This window comes from Oncorhynchus keta, chromosome 28 (assembly GCF_023373465.1).
Source record: "Oncorhynchus keta strain PuntledgeMale-10-30-2019 chromosome 28, Oket_V2, whole genome shotgun sequence".
Taxonomy (NCBI): domain Eukaryota; kingdom Metazoa; phylum Chordata; class Actinopteri; order Salmoniformes; family Salmonidae; genus Oncorhynchus; species Oncorhynchus keta.
Window position 1 is genome coordinate 48,917,619 of NC_068448.1, and position 16,525 is coordinate 48,934,143.

General features: G+C 41.5%; 1 long non-coding RNA gene across 2 annotated transcripts in view; it reads left to right on the plus strand.

Annotated features, from left to right (window-relative positions):
* LOC118361532 (uncharacterized) overlaps positions 1-16,525 on the plus strand; it is a 61,321-nt gene that overhangs the window by 23,482 nt on the left and 21,314 nt on the right. The window contains exon 3 of one of the 2 annotated variants that reach the window (XR_004821013.2): positions 5,659-5,999. The exons of the other annotated variant lie outside the window; for it this stretch is intronic. This is a non-coding gene — a long non-coding RNA (uncharacterized LOC118361532). Of the gene's footprint in view, positions 1-5,658; positions 6,000-16,525 lie in introns of those variants that run through there. 2 annotated transcript variants of the gene reach the window in all.

The following is a 16,525-nucleotide window of genomic DNA, read 5'->3' on the forward strand; positions in this document are numbered from 1 at the left end:
GCAGCACCATCGAGAGCATCCTGACGGGTTGCATCACTGCCTGTTATGGCAACTACTCGAACTCTGACCGCAAGGCACGACAGAGGGTAGTGCGTACGGCCCAGCTGGGGCCAAGCTTCCTGCCATGGAAGACCTCTATACCAGGTGGTGTCAGAGGAAGGCCCTAAGAAAGACTCCAGCCACCCTAATCATAGACCGTTCGTTCTCTCTGCTACCCCGCGGGGCAAGCGGTTCCGCAGCGCCAGTCTAGGTCCAAGAGGCTTCTAAACAGCTTCTACACCCAAGCCATAAGTCTCCTGAGCAGCGAATCATAATGCTACCCAGACTATTTGCACTGCCCCCCACGCTGCTGCTACCCTCTGTTATTATCTATGCATAGCCACTTAATAACTCTACCTACATGTACCTAATTACCTCAATTACTTCGACACCGGTGCCCCCCGCACATTGACACATTGACTCTGTACCGGTACCCCCTGTATGAAGCCCAGCTATTGTTATTTACTGCTGCTCTTTCATTATTTGTTATTCTTATTCTTACTTTTTGGGGTATTTTCTTAATACAATGCAGTTGCATTGTTGGTTAAGTGTTGTAAGTAAGCCTTTCACTGTAAGGTCTACTACACCTGTTGTATTCGGCGCATGTGACAAATAACATGTTATTTGATTTTGATTTGACATGTCACATGGAAATTTATGCGAAATCATGTTATTTTCCCGTTAGGGTATCCTGTCTGTGGATCTGAGGAGAAAGAGGTGGAGGTGGGACATATGAGGGAGAGAGAGGAGGAAGGTGAGGGAGGAGAATGGAGAGCGGGAGGAGGGCTGAAGGGGGGAGAGATAGGAGGAGGGGAGAGAGAGAGAGAGAGAGAGTCAATATACAGACAGACTATCTATGTGTCAATATCCTGTCTGTAGAGGTGGGATAGAAGAGGGGGGAGGAAGGATAGAGGGGGGAAGGAAGGAAAAGGAGAGAGATAGATTGGAGGGGGGAGGAGAGGGAGAATGGTGAGAGTGGGGGAAGGAGGGGGAGAGAGGGAGAAGGCGGCAGTGGGAGGGGGAGAGTCTCAAATGTCTCAAGGCTTCAAAATCCTTCTTTAACCTCTTCTCCCCTTCCTCTACACTGATTCAAGTGGATTTAACAAGTGACATCAATAAGGGATCATAGCTTTCACCTGGATTCACCTGGTCAGTCTATGTCATGGAAAGAGCAGGTGTCCTTAATCTTTTGTATAGTTAGTGTATATGTGTCAATACCTTGACTCGTATATTTTCGCATTGAATATTTATATGTTATCGGAATGAGAGGGACTAACAAAATCAATGTGAGCACCCTGGAGGTCAGGGCCCCTGAGCATGTGCTTTGCTTGCCCGGTCAGTAAATCATCCAGTGATTACTACAGGGTTTAGATAGCTGGCTAGACTAACGCACGGTTCAGATGATGAACTCATGACGAGTCAAACTGAATAGAAATGAATAGCGGGTTGGCGCGGTTGAGATCGTGCTTGACATACCGATTGGTTTCATACAACCACTCTCAAACCAATACTGCAGACTTCCTCGTTGGTTTTGAGTCGATTTCCAGGCATAACAGCGACCTTTTGTGTTAAAGAAACCACAAAGTTTATTGCAGTAAAAAGACAAATACAGACAATTCACACACTTGTGCAGCAGACGATGTTTGAAACAGTGAAAATGATAAGTTTAATGTGTCTCTTCAGGTTTCATAACTCCCTTTTACTAAGGAATCACAAAAGGTCTCCTCATCCCTAAAATAAACCATGAGATTGGTAAGCGATAGTGATATTAAGCCTACTGTGCAACATAGATGTTCTATTTTCTCCAGAGATAACAACACAATTTGTATGTTGATGCAGTGCCCATCGGTTATGAATGTTTCAACCTCTGTGTTGACAAGTTGTGTTTTAATGTGACCAATCTGAGTCCATGATTGTGCCTCCGATTTGGGCGTGGTAGTGAAGCAACCTTTATTTGCATGCAATTAACATATACAGTGCATTTGGAAAGTATTCAGACCCCTTGACTTTTCCCACATTTTTACATTACAGCCTTATTCTAAAATGGATTAAATTGGTTTTCTTCCTCATCAATCTACACAGAATACCCCATAATTACAAAGCAAAAAAACGTTTTTTAGAAATGTTCACAAATGTATAAAAAAAACAACAACTGAGATATGACATTTACATAAGTATTCAGACCGTTTACTCAGTACTTTGTTGAAGCAGCTTTGGCAGCAATTACAGCCTTGAGTCTTCTTGGGTATGATGCTACAGGCTTGGCAACCTTGATTTGGTGAGTTTCTCCCATTCTTCTCTGCAGATCCTCTCAAGCTCTGTCAGGTTGGATGGGGAGCGTTGTTGTCAGCCATTTTCAGGTCTCTCCAGAGATGTTTGATCGGGTTCAAGTCCGGGCTTTGGCTGGACCACTCAAAGACATTCAGAGACTTGTCTGCGTTGTCTTGGCTCTGACAATGACAGGATCGTTGTCCTGTTGGAAGGTGGACCTTCAGCCCAGTCTGAAGTCCTGAGCACTCTGGAGCAGGCTTTCGTCAAAGATCTCTCTGTACTTTGCTTCGTTCATCTTTCCGTCGACCCTGACTAGTCTCCCAGTCCCTAAAGGTGAAAAACATCCCCATAGCACGATGCTACCACCACCATGCTTCACCATAGCAATGATGCCAGGTTTCCTCAACACGTGACGCTTGGTATTCAGGCCAAAGAGTTCAATCTTGGTTTCATCAGACCAGAGAATCTTGTTTCTCATGGTCTGAGTCCTTTATGCTGCCTTTTGGCAAATTCCAAGTGGTCGGCCACTGTGGAGTGGCTTCCGTCTGGTCACTCTACCATAAAGGCCTGATTGGTGGAGTGCTGCAGAGATGGTTGTCTTTCTGGAAGGTTCTCCCATCTCCACAGAGGAACTCTGGGACTCTGTCAGAGGGACTATCGGGTTCTTCTTTCCCAATTGCTCAGTTTGGCCAGATCTGACAAGTCTTGGTGGTTCCAAACATCTTCCATTGAAGAATGATGGAGGGCACTGTGTTCTTGGAGACGTTCAATGCCCCAAAAATGTTTTGGTACCCTTCCCCAGATCTGTGCCTTGACACAATCCTGTCTCGGAGCTCTACTGACAATTCCTTCAACCTCATGGCTTGGTTTTTGCTCTGACATGCACTGTCAACTGTGGGACCTTATATGGACAGGTGTGTGCCTTTCCAAATCCTATCCAGTCAATTGAATTTACCACAGGTGGACTCCAATCAAGTTGTAGAAACATCTCAAGAATGATCAATGTAAACAGGATGCACCTGAGCTCAATTTCGAAGTCTCATAGCAAAGGGTCTGAATACTTACGTTAAAAAAGGTATTTCTGTTTTTAATTTGTAAAACAAATTTAAAACCTGTTTTCACTTTTTCATTATGGGGTATTGTGTCTAGATTGATGAGGAATCAAATGAATTGAATAAGAATAAGGCTTTAATGTAACAAAATGTGGAAAAAGTCAAGCGGTCTGAATACTTTCCAAATGCACTGTACATTTGGTCATGTAGTGAAGGTGCAGTGAAATGTGTTGTTTTACAGGGTCAAACATAGTAGTACGGCGCACCTGGAGCGAAATGGGGTTAAGTGCCTTGCTCAAGGGCACATTGACAGATTTTTCACCTTGTTGGCTTGAGTAGAGTTAGGCTGATGAGCTATGTCCAGATTTCTTTAGATGAGTTCCACGTTTGGTTACACAGATGGCCGGAGATACTGTATATAATGAAGAGATGCTTGTGTCTCCGCCCGAACAATGGGTGGAACAGAGCGGAACAGCGGGCTGTCAATTTGCTCCCGCCTATTCCTCTTTGGATTGGTGTATATACCAGTGGAGGCTGCAGAGGGGAGGATGGCTCATAAAAATGGCTGGAAGAGAGCGAATGGAATGGCATTTGAAACCATGTATTTGAAACCATTCCACTTACCCCACTTCAACCATCACCACCAGCGTCCTCCCATATTAAGGTGCTTATGGTGGAAACATCTTGTAATCTGAATACTTTTTTGAATATTCGATGAGGGGTGTTGTCATCAACCTTCTGTACTCAATGGAGAGTGAGATGAAATTCTAGCCTCATGAAGATGCATAGACTGTCTCCAATTTCAACAGGGACAAGTCCAATACAAAAAGAAATGCACAAAGTTTCCAGGATTCATGTACATCACACTTATATCAGTACACTCGTAAAAACCTAAGCATTACAAAACTTCTATTTGATCAAATAAGCCTCACATATCAAAATAACAATTCATTTTTATCACTCTCTTATTGACCCCCGTACAAACTGCACTTTCTTAATAATTCATGATCTGCTTAACATGGACCATTTTGGGCGGAGTAAACCCTCTCACTTTGTCTCTCCCACTCTGAGATGGGACCTGGCAACTGTGTGTCTCTTCAGAATGACGGCATCTGATGCGAGTCAACGCACACAACCATAAACAGTTCGCTGTGAAAAGGAAGCTTACGTACTTGGTCTTCTTGAAAGTCACAGTTGTGGTGGTGAGAATAAAATAATTGCCTTGAAATGGCAAGACTTAATCCCAGGGAAACTGACCTGCGCCCTACACACGAAAAGCCTGGGAGAAATGTAGGTCAAAAGCTAATTATGTGGTCTGGCAGTGGGGCTTATATATCAGGATATTTCACAAGGACTACTAAGAGCTCCACGTGCACACGCTCACTCAAAACATTGGTCATGCGATTGGTGGTGTTTATACCTCTTGTTTGGGTATGAAATGTCACACCTGAACCCTGTGAACTAAGTGTGCTACTAAAGAAAAAAGCCTTCAAGTCTCTTGATTTAAAGACAGCAACAGCATCATATATGTTGATTGGACAGTGAGATAATTGGGACCTAGCGTGGGTCTGAAGAGGCATTATGGGTAGTGGTCTTCCAACTCTTCCTGAACCCTAAAATACTGGTCTCACAATGGGGCGGCAGGTAGCCTAGTGGTTAGCGCGTTGGGCCAGTAACCGAAAAGTTGCTGGATCAAATTCCTGAGGTAAAAAATCTGTCATTCCATACATTAAGGGAAAGGGGGATACCTAGTCAGTTGTACAACTTAATGCATTCAACTGAAATGTGTCTTCCACATTTAACCCAACCCCTCTGAATCAGAGAGTTGTGGAGGCGTTTCCATAATCAACATCCATGTCTTCGGCACCCAGGTAACAGTGGGTTAACTGCCTTGTTCAGGGGCAAAATGACAGATATTTACCTTGTCAGCTCGGGGGATTTGAGCCAGCAACTTTTCGGTTACTGGCCCAACGCGCTAACCACTAAGTTACCTGCCGCCTCATCGTGAGACCACTATCTTAGGGTTCAGGAAGAGTTGACCGGAAGACCACTACCCATAATGCCTCTTCAGACTCGCGCTACATCCCAATCATCTCTCCTTCCTCAGAAAGTGTACATTGATTTGAAAGGAAATTACAGATGGAAAGTCCCACTAGCCCATGTCTCCACCAATCCAATGCTTTTAGATGTATAATGTAGTAGGGATGGGGCATTTGAAATATTTTCACTATTTGAATAATATCATGATTTTTGGGGGGAAATCTGGATAGTCTAAATGTTTTTTTTTTCTCAACAGCACCTGTTTGCTGAGCAACTCAGGAGAGCCGCAGCAGGTCGGGGAAGGACAGGGCCTGGTGACGGGAGGTAGAGAGAAAGTAGTCATTCTCGTGCTCATTAGACAAACTTTTTGCTGCCATATGTTATCTGTTGTACCATCTGGTAGTGCCTGTATTGAGTGCTTCAAATTGAGGTAAAGACGCTAGCTGCAATAGGTTAGTCAACTAGCTAGCTTTCCAGGCTAATTGTCTACAACAACTGTAGTGCCACTTTGATTGCCCGACAGCAACAAGCTACACAGTGTGAAACGTGTGCAGGCTGTAGCAATGTCACATGGATAATTTTATTTCATTCAGACAAATGCCCCTTCATGGTTAAAATAGGCCTGTAAATGTCTTCTAAAAGAAGCCAGAAGTCATCGAATACTGACATCCTTTTGGATTTTCCAGTGATCGATTTAACCGTGCGCACATCCCTAGAATGTGGTCAGTGTAAAAGCCGGGCCTTCTCAGAATGTTTATGTCACTGTTCTAATGTTTTACCAGACAATTGTTTCTGCCGAAGCTATGCATAAGAGCGTTGGATCTCCTAATCACAGCACAGTATGGCGATAGAGTTCTGTCAAAATGTCACATTGTTACTCATTCGTCAAATCAAAATCAAATCAAATGTTAATGGTCACATGCGCACGGTTAGCAGATGTTATTGCAAGTGTAGCGAAATGACTGTGCTTCTAGTTCCGACAGTTCAGCGATATCTAACACCTAATCTAACAATTCAACAACAAATACCTGATACACACAAATCTAAGTAAAAGGAATGGAATAAGAATATATACATATGAGGAGCAATAACAGAGCAGCCTAGACAAGATGCTACGGATGGTATAAAATACAGTATATACATATGAGATGAGTGATGCAAGATAGGTAAACATTATTAAAGTGACTATTGATCCATTTATTAAAGTGTCCAATGATTTCAAGCCTGTATGTAGGCAGCAGCCTCTCTGTGTTAGTGATGGCTGTTTAACAGTCTGATGGCCTTGAGATAGAAGCTGTTTTTCAGTCTCTCGGTCCCAGCTTTGATGCACCTGCACTGACCTCGCCTTCTGGATGGTAGCGGGATGAACAGGCAGTAGCTCGAGTGGTTGTTGTCCTTGATGATCTTTCTGGACTTCCTGTGACATCAGGTGGTGTAGGTGTCCTGGAGGGCAGGTAGTTTGCCCCCGTGATGCATTGCGCAGACCGCACCACCCTCTGGAGAGCCATCCGGTTGTGGGCGGTGCAGTTGCTGTACCAGGTGGTGATACAGGCCGACAGGATGCTCTCAATTGTGCATCTATAAATGTTTGTGAGGGTTTTACAACATTTTGACAGAAATCTATCTATATAGCTTTGGAGCAGACTATTGGTTTGTCAGCTGAAAACTACGACAAACATTGTATGTAGACTATGTAGTCCTACCGTTTTATTTTAATTTTATTTGACCTTTATTAAAGTCAGTTAAGAACAAATTCTTATTTTCAATGACAGCCTAGGAACGAACAGTGGGTTAACTGCCTTGTTCAGGGGCAGAACAACAGATTTTCATCTTGTCAGCTCAGGGGATTCAATCTAGCAACCTTTCAGTTACTAGTCCAACGCTTTAACCGCGAGGCTACCTGCCGCCCCAGTCACGTTCCCAGTCACGTTCCTCGGTTAACACCATTCTCCTGAGTGCTCAGCAGATCCATCCAGTCTCAATAACACTGTAACACCAATGGGTTATTATGAGCTCAGTGGAATGCCATTCCCACAGTGAAAAAAAATGTATATTTAATCAAAATGTTAGCTCGAAAAAAATGCCAATTATCTGTCCTGGCCTAAGACAGTATTGTTCTTGGGCTATCCCTATCACCAAACCCTTTTAGACTTGCCTACATAACAAAGGATTTTGTGGGGTTTTAAAATGATTGATGCATAGGTGTGGGCTTGGTTCCTTAGAACAGCATGTCAGTGGAAAGGTTTTTCTATGGCACAGTGTAAATGATTAAGCTGTGTTTGTCAAGGTAAATATACAAAGAAATGACTGCCAATAGACTCTTTATCATTTTGATTCCTATACCACAAGTTCCTCCTTCAGATAAGACATTTCACACAACAACAGTCAACAGGTTGCTTGTTCAAAACAATGCAGTTGAAAGCTAGTAATTAGAGGTGCCAAACGGATGTGTTCTCTAACATAGATTTTCATCCTTTGAAGAACTCCAATGACAGAACACTATCCGTTATAGGAGAGCAAATGAGCTCTAACCATGACAGGGAGGCCCACGTGCTCGTCTTGATAAAGTCGAGGCTAGATGTGACACTTTTCCCAAGGGATAAGAGGAATTGATTTATTCACAGTTTGTGTGTGAAGGAACTCCCACATCTAGAGATGAGAAACCATTCATAAAAGGATTGCATGGTTCAGACACTATTCCTAAACAACTATTATGTTTGATGAGTGAGCACACCCCAGCCCTTTCTGAGACCAGCGAAGAGCACTTGGCACTCTACGATTTAGGCGCGCTAACTAGATGTCAGTAGCACAATCAAACTATTTCAAAGGAAAGCATGTTCCCCAAGAGAGAACTGATGCATCACCCTCTGACCTCAGAAGTCAAAATAATACAACATATCTGGGAAGATAATGTCAAGATTGGTCATGATGATCCCATTTGGCCTGCTCTCAGGCCACCTCGTTATTATGCATAAATCAAACTGAGCTGTGACAGAACTGAGTCAGCAAAGATTTGAAGGGGCTATAACTGAAATGGAAGCGGATCACAAAAAATGCAATCGCCGTATTCGGGAAAAAAACGTACGAGTTAGTCACAATAAGAACACCACCCAAGCAAATATTATTTCTAATGTAGTGTATATTTGATCCATATCCAGCATGGAAATGTGTCAAAACGGACTTCGATTAGATCTGACAGCAAACTGGTGTTTTCAGCAATACAACGTGTTAGCAAAGTGCCCCGAAGAGGAATTCATCTTTTATTTATCAAATCTTATTAACCCATAAAAATACTGACAAATACAGACTGTGTTTCAAAAGTATGTCTCCTTATACAGTGGGTATGCAGACAGTCCAATACATGCGTCTGTGATTCAGTGGTTTTCAAGTGGAAAAAGAAACTGATGATGAAAGATGATTTGCCCTTGTGCATCCCTTGTCGGTTTTACGTAATCTACTTATGCATCTAATTGGATATTATTATTTTTTTTGTCACAGTACTTATAGTCAAGCTTTTGAGGTTAATGCCATTAAAATACCAACTCTACTGAATAATTTAATTCCTTTATTTAACCAAGGTAGCACTCCCAACAGGGAGAGTGTTTCTATAAAAGAACAAGCGAGTCGTGAAGCTGGACTGAACTGAAGCAGGGAATGCAACACAACTTCTTTTAATAGAACATCTGTAGCCAAATATACTTCAAATCTGTCTCTCCAGAGAGGCAAAATACATTGTTAAAGACAATGACCCCTCAACAATTTGTCCTAGACTTTTCCTCCTCTTTTAACCATTTGCTTAAAATACCTACGGACAAACTTTGTTCCCATGCTGTAATTGCATAATTGCAGGAAGAATGGCATAGTATTGTAGGTGAAAAAAAATTTCTGAAGGTCAAGCCAATATAATTTCTCCTGACTTTCCATTTCAACTCTCCATTCTACCAAACTGCTCACTTATAGTAATAGGAATGTCAGTTAACAGGGGTGGGGGGGGATCTATGAAGATATTTCTGAGCCACTGCAACCTCTTAAAGGCAGACATTCTCCACAAAGGTACCATTTTCTTCAATCAGGAGATTCGCCTGGGCCCTTGTCAAATACGGCTATTGCTATAGCAACCGCTGTCTGAACCTCTGCATTGAGATATGAACAATGCGGCAGGGCAAATGGAAAAGGGCTGGCAGAGGAGTACGGGGAGAGATAGAAAACTTCAGCTATAATGAAGATGCATTGGGCCTGGCTTAAAGGGCAAATCCGCAGTTGGAACAATAACAAAGCCGACATCCCGCCTCTGTTTTGCAACAAAAACAATAGAGTTTTGAGACTACACCGTGCTATTTTACATTGACAATGTTTAAATTAGGTTTACAAACAGTGGAGTAAAACAAGCGTATATTTTGGGGTTCCGACTGGGGTCTCACTGGGCACGGACATAAATTCAAAGTCTATTCCATGTTGGTTCAATGCAATTTCAGTGACAGTTGAACTAAGCTAATGAGACATTTACGGGGTCACATAGTATATGTCATTAATGTATGCGTCCAAAAATGGATGTAGCAACTGCAGATTGGCCTTTTGTGTCGTCGTCTGTTGATAGCCTAGAGGGCATGCATGTAGTCTGGAAGCAAAAGGTACCATGGTGGATGATTTCCATAGGCATGTGGTGTTCATTCATACTTAATATGCATTGGAGTTGGAGAAAAAAAAAGGATAAATGAATTGCATAAGATCTGTGCATGGAGTAATTTGCCCTGTGTGGCAAGCTGTAGTTCCGAGGGCACTTATGCAGGGTAGCCTAGTGGTTAGAGCGTTGGACTAGTAACCGGAAGGTTGCAAGTTCAAACCCCCGAGCTGACAAGGTACAAATCTGTCGTTCTGCCCCTGAACAGGCAGTTAACCCACTGTGCCTAGGCCGTCATTGAAAATAAGAATTTGTTCTTAACTGACTTGCCTAGTTAAATAAAGGTAAAAAAATAAAAAATAAGGAGCACCAAACGAGATATATAAATGCATGGGCAACGGGTCGATAGAAAGGCTAACACGACGAGGAGAATGCTTGCCATACTGCACACTGTACCGGTGAGGGACACATGAGTGCCAAACCTAGCCAATGCTGAATATGTAATCCAGATGTGGCATCATTCTCCTAAGGAAACCCCTTTTCCCTCTTGGTGGAATGAGTCAGGAAAATTCCTGAGGATCCGGATGGAACGCTGTGAATATCTCAGAGAACACAAAAAAAAACAAATACTGTGAATTAGAATCAAAAATATGTACCTTCTGATTGGTTATGTGATATACATGCCCTGGAACAGAGAGGGGTTCATCTACCAGGTTAGGTAGAACTCACCGTTCTCGTAATGCAACAAAGATGATTTTATGCATCACAAATCTTGTGGATGACGATGCCGAGGATTCAGATATGCTTATAGGAGTAAGAATTATACCGAAATGTCTGCACACCGAAAGCTGAACAATCAAAAGCTTTCAGATCCTAATGCCTCACCTGCAGACATCTGAGTTATAAAAACCAAAGGGGGTCAAATGAAATCTGAGAAAACTTCCGTTTCCCAGAGGTGCAGGTGAGAGAGAGAGGATTCACTTGTACTTTTAATCTGACACAGAATACCCTGAGGCAGTGTATGTCTACTCTGCCACAGATAAATAGCACAGTCAGTCTGATACAATATTTACTGTCTGTATGAGAAGCCAAGAGATTTCATGATGCAGAGGTCAGCAACACACACCCTTAGAAGTAATATGGCAGTAGTAATAACAACTCCGAAAACTTATAGTAAAACTATATTAGCGCAAGGATCATGATAACTGCATTAAAACTATATTAGCGCAAGGATCATGATAACTGCATCCTCTCAAAATATTTCATCAGAACATATTTTTTTCGGGGCGGGAGAATGAAAGGAGAGGAAACACCCTGTAGGTGACAACATAGTTAATTATGGACAGACAGCATAGTATAGTGGTCTAAATTCAATTTAAAAAAGAAGGCCCGGCCGAACAGAGCTCGCTCCAACACCACAGCCCTGATTGGATGACAAAGATAAAAAAGGGGGCTTTGAGAAGAAAAAAAAATACAACTTTTCAATAACTCAGACTAATGTCGTCGCCTTAGCCCAGACCGGCTGTTGCCCAGGGTGCGTGTGAAATGCTTGGTGTGGACAAAGTAAACCTCTGCCGGTGCCCATACACCATTGTCCCCAAAGCCTCCTAAAGAGCACTCTTCACAGGTCCAGCAAACACACTCTCCAGACTCTTGGCATATCTCTGAAGATCCTCCCTTTGTGTGTGGAAACACATTACTCTCTCAAGGAGAGGAACGGGGGAAACAAGGCAACACTAGTGAAAGGGCTTAAGTAGCTCACCCCCCCCACCCCGGTCAGACCCCCTTTCCTCGTTGCCAGATGATAATTGGTATTGAAACACTTTTTTTGGTTTAGGCCTAATTCAGTGAGTAAATTGCAACATGGGAAAAACATGAATGGGGCCCAATCCTCTGTAGTGACTCAGCCATAGAGATGCAGAGGGCTTCTCTTTGTAGATGGCTACAATAAGATGGGGAAATGTGTTCTTTTAATCAGCATTTGTTCTATGAGCTGGCCTCTTGCTTTCCCAGATATTAATTAACGGAAATATTTACTGGTGGAGAACGATAACAAATAAGATTGGTGGAGTGGGATGGAGTCATGAGGGATCTCGGTAGAGCATAATCAACGGTCAAGGGAAAACCTGGTGTCAAGCCTTGTATGCATCTCTCATTGGAGGTGAACGGACATGCAAGAGTGTGTGTGTGTGTGTGTGTGTGTGTGTGTGTGTGCACGTGTGTGAGACAGAGAGCACAGAGAAGGGGAGAGAGTTTGAGAAGAGTCTCTTTCTGCACTGTGTGTGCAGCATGTTGGTCAGTTCGGCTTTAAATCCCAAGAACTGTCATGGAAAACAAACCACAGAGCTGACCTGAACAGCTTCTGCTGCCTTATGTCCATGAAAAAAAAGCAAAGCAGATTCAAATGTTGTAAGGAATGTAAAATATGCCACACTGCAAGGGTAAACAGTGGTCCAAAGTATGCAATTGCTAGACGCTTGTTTATCTCACAACATTGGCCATATTGCAGGGGTGAATGTTATACTGTATGTAAATCTGCAATTCTAGAGAGAGAAAGCGAGAGAGAGCTCCAGGACAACAACACAATTAGACCCAACCAACCAAATCATGAAAAAACAAAAATATAATTACTTGACACATTAGAAATAATTCACAAAAAAAAAAACAGCGCAAACTAGAATGCTATTTGGCCCTAAACAGAGAGTACACAGTGGCAGAATACCTGACCACTGTGACTGACCCAAATGTAAGGAAATCGTTGACTGCTCAGTGAGCATAGCCTTGCCATTGAGAAAGGCCACCGTAGGCAGACATGGTTCTCAAGAGAAGACAGGCTATGTGCACGCTGCCCACAAAATGAGGTGGAAACTGAGCTGCACTTCCTAACCTCCTGCCAAATATTTGACCATAGAGACACACATTTCCCTTAGATTACACAGACTCACAAAGAATTCGAAAACAAATCCATTTTTGATAAACTCCCCTATCTATTGGGTGAAATACCCCAGTGTCCAATCACAGCAGCAAGCTGTTGCCACAAGAAAAGGGCAACCAGTAAAGAACAAACACCATTGTAAATAAAAACCTACATTTATGTTTATTTATTTTCCCTTTTGTACTTTAACTATTTGCACATCATTAAAACACTGTATATAGACATAATATAACATTTTAAATGTCTTTATTATTTTGGAACTTTTGGGAGTGTAATGTTTACTGTTAATTTTGTTTTGTTTATTTCACTTTTGTTTATTATCTACTTCACTTGCTTTGACAATGTAAACATATGCCAATAAAGCCCCTTAAATTGAATTGAGAGAAATAGAGAGAGAGAAAGACAGAGAGAGAGAGAGAGCGAGGACTCCAATATTCACTGTAGAAGCATGATGTAAAGTAGATCCTCAGAATGATTGTTTGGAAAAGAATAGTCACACACAAGTGAAACAAGCAATTCCAAGTTTAAATCATTTAATGTACCGGGAAGAAAGATACGAGTCTGATTCGCAATAAGAACAATACTGCAAGGCTAATACTACAATCAGGTAAAACATGATACATTTTTTGTGCAAAGCTGGGCATGAAAAAGCCAATAGTTCAAAAATATCTTTGAACATCTAGAAAACAAATTTGCTCAAACAGTGTGGAAAAGCATATATGTATTTCTCTATAAATGTTTCATATATAATGTAAAATTCAGAAAGGTCAGCTACCCCGGCACCGATGGAAACTTTCAGAACACACACAGATGGGAGAAATCAAGCACCACAGACATGAGTGCATTTAATTGTATTTTCGAATGAGAATGTATATCTTCAAAAATAGTGGTGTGGTGGAATCGAGACTGTGAAGTAGAAGTGTATCCAGAGCGTTAAGTAGAAGTGTATCCAGAGCGTTAAGTAGAAGTGTATCCAGAGCGTGAAGTAGAAGTGTATCCAGAGCGTGAAGTAGAAGTGTATCCAGAGCGTGAAGTAGAAGTGTATCCAGAGCGTGAAGTAGAAGTGTATCCAGAGCGTGAAGTAGAAGTGTATCCAGAGCGTGAAGTAGAAGTGTATCCAGAGCGTGAAGTAGAAGTGTATCCAGAGCACTAAAGGCCCTGGATACGCAGCTCTAGTTGTAAATATAGTGTCAGCTCAACACTGGCTGGAGGAAGAGAATGACTAACTCCAAGAACCATCATTTTGGAGTCAGATGTTACTGTACGGCAAAAGAAAAGGCAGCACATGGAGCTTGTCTGGATTGTGAGAAGGCATCAGAATGACCATGGTACATACATTACATTTACATTTACATTTAAGTCATTTAGCAGACGCTCTTATCCAGAGCGACTTACAAATTGGTGCATTCACCTTATGACATCCAGTGGAACAGCCACTTTACAATAGTGCATCTAAATATTTTAAGGGGGGTGAGAAGGATTACTTTATCCTATCCTAGGTATTCCTTAAAGAGGTGGGGTTTCAGGTGTCTCCGGAAGGTGGTGATTGACTCCGCTGTCCTGGCGTCGTGAGGGAGTTTGTTCCACCATTGGGGGGCCAGAGCAGCGAACAGTTTTGACTGGGCTGAGCGGGAACTGTACTTCCTCAGTGGTAGGGAAGTACAGTACCCTACATACAGAAGGGTAACTCTAAATGTAGGTCCCAACGCTATGTGGCGTATGGATTTTTAGCATACTGTATATTTTGATTTTATTGTAAAAAAATATATTTTGTTTTTATTCCAACAAAAAAAATGTAGACTTTATAAAAAAAAAAATGTAAAACTTAAATCTAAAAAAAATCTTTATTCTTGAAATATTTAGACTTAATTCTGAAATATCGGAACTTTATTCCTGAAACATGATTTTGACCTGAATCTCGAAATACTTTTCATGTTTTGAATTACAATGCTTACAGAAATATACAGTATGTATATTTGTACTTAAGATTCTTCCAGAAAATGTATTTTACCTCAAAGTTGCTTTGTGTTTGTGCCTTAGAGAAACAATTTTCTGCTCTGAAATGCACGATTTAAAATGTCGCCATTTTAAAGGAAAGCTATTTCTGTTAAGAATGAACCACGGGAAGCTTCTGTTCAGTTAAATGTCGTGTTTGTTCAGTGAGCATCAGACTACACGGCTGTGATATTCATGAAAACCAGAAAAAGAGAGACACGTGTGAATTTCCTTCTAGAGCTCCGTAGTCGTAAAATGCCTCCTAAAACAGAGCGAAATACTGCAACTGGCAAAGCAAACATGATTCTTTTAAAGCTGCATAACTCACCAACCACGTGGCATTTTTGACTCGGCAATCTGAAGCATGTCTCACCACCACTCTATGTTGAGTCTCGTCAGATGTGTATCAGGAGACAGGAAATGTTTGTTAAGATGACTTATTAAGGAAAGCATCTGGAGATAGGAAGTCATTCCTTGGAGAACAGAACATGGTAAAACCATTCATGGACACCTGTGGTACACAGAAGCAATTATGAAAGACTATCACTCCACTATAAATGTAGATATATTAAGGACATTTTCTGAAATGACAACGCAAAACTATTACACATAGCTCTATTGTGTATTAAATATTATACTGTACCAAAACATAACTCTGAGATCCACTAATTAATCATCATTCTCGGGTAGAAACATTTGTCTTCTCAAGTAAAAAATATATATTTTTTAAAAGTAAGAAATTACATTATTATAGCTACATTCTGCATTACGCATTTATGTTTTTGAGTTTTGAGGTCAGAGTGAATTCCACAGTGACATTATCCTTACCACAGTTTCAGAGGCATGGAAGAAAGGTAACCTAAGATAGAATTAGTCAAAGCCAATTGGCTGGCATTACTGTAACTCATGGCACCTTGCTAAATGGCCATTATTCAACAGAGAAGATTCAATAGAGAAGACAGGTCTGTCTATACAAAACCACTCATTACATCAAAATAATAATAAGGGATCAACATAACTATTTATAACTATTAATCACTGGATAAGTAAGTGCAGACTCAGACATTGTTTTCGATGACAGCACAGATCTAACTCTCCAGGGTCGTAAACATGTCATCAATGCAGGACATTATCACCTCATCAACGAGTCGTCTTGCATCCATCCCCAAACCCAGAATATCACTGAGCACTCCACATGAATTCAACACAATAACAGAACTTCAGCAATTTGTACCTGCAATCTACTATTACAAGTCTTTAACTGGAAATTATAATTGCTGCACAATGATTCTTGCTATCATTTCTCATTTCATTTGTTGTGGAAGGCAAAAAAAACACACACGAAGGAGTGCAGAACTAATCAAAATGCACTCTCACCTCATAGTCATAAAGTTACAGGAAACAGGTTGAAGATATGAACAAGAAAGTACAAAACTATAGCTTTGGGCTGTCTAAAGCAATAATTTTCAAAATTGCTAGTCTTTTCTTTCCCTGTTGTCACCGTAGAAGTTCAAATCCCTCACCCAGACAGGTCTCTTATTACAACTTACTGAATCTAACTTGAGTGCTAGA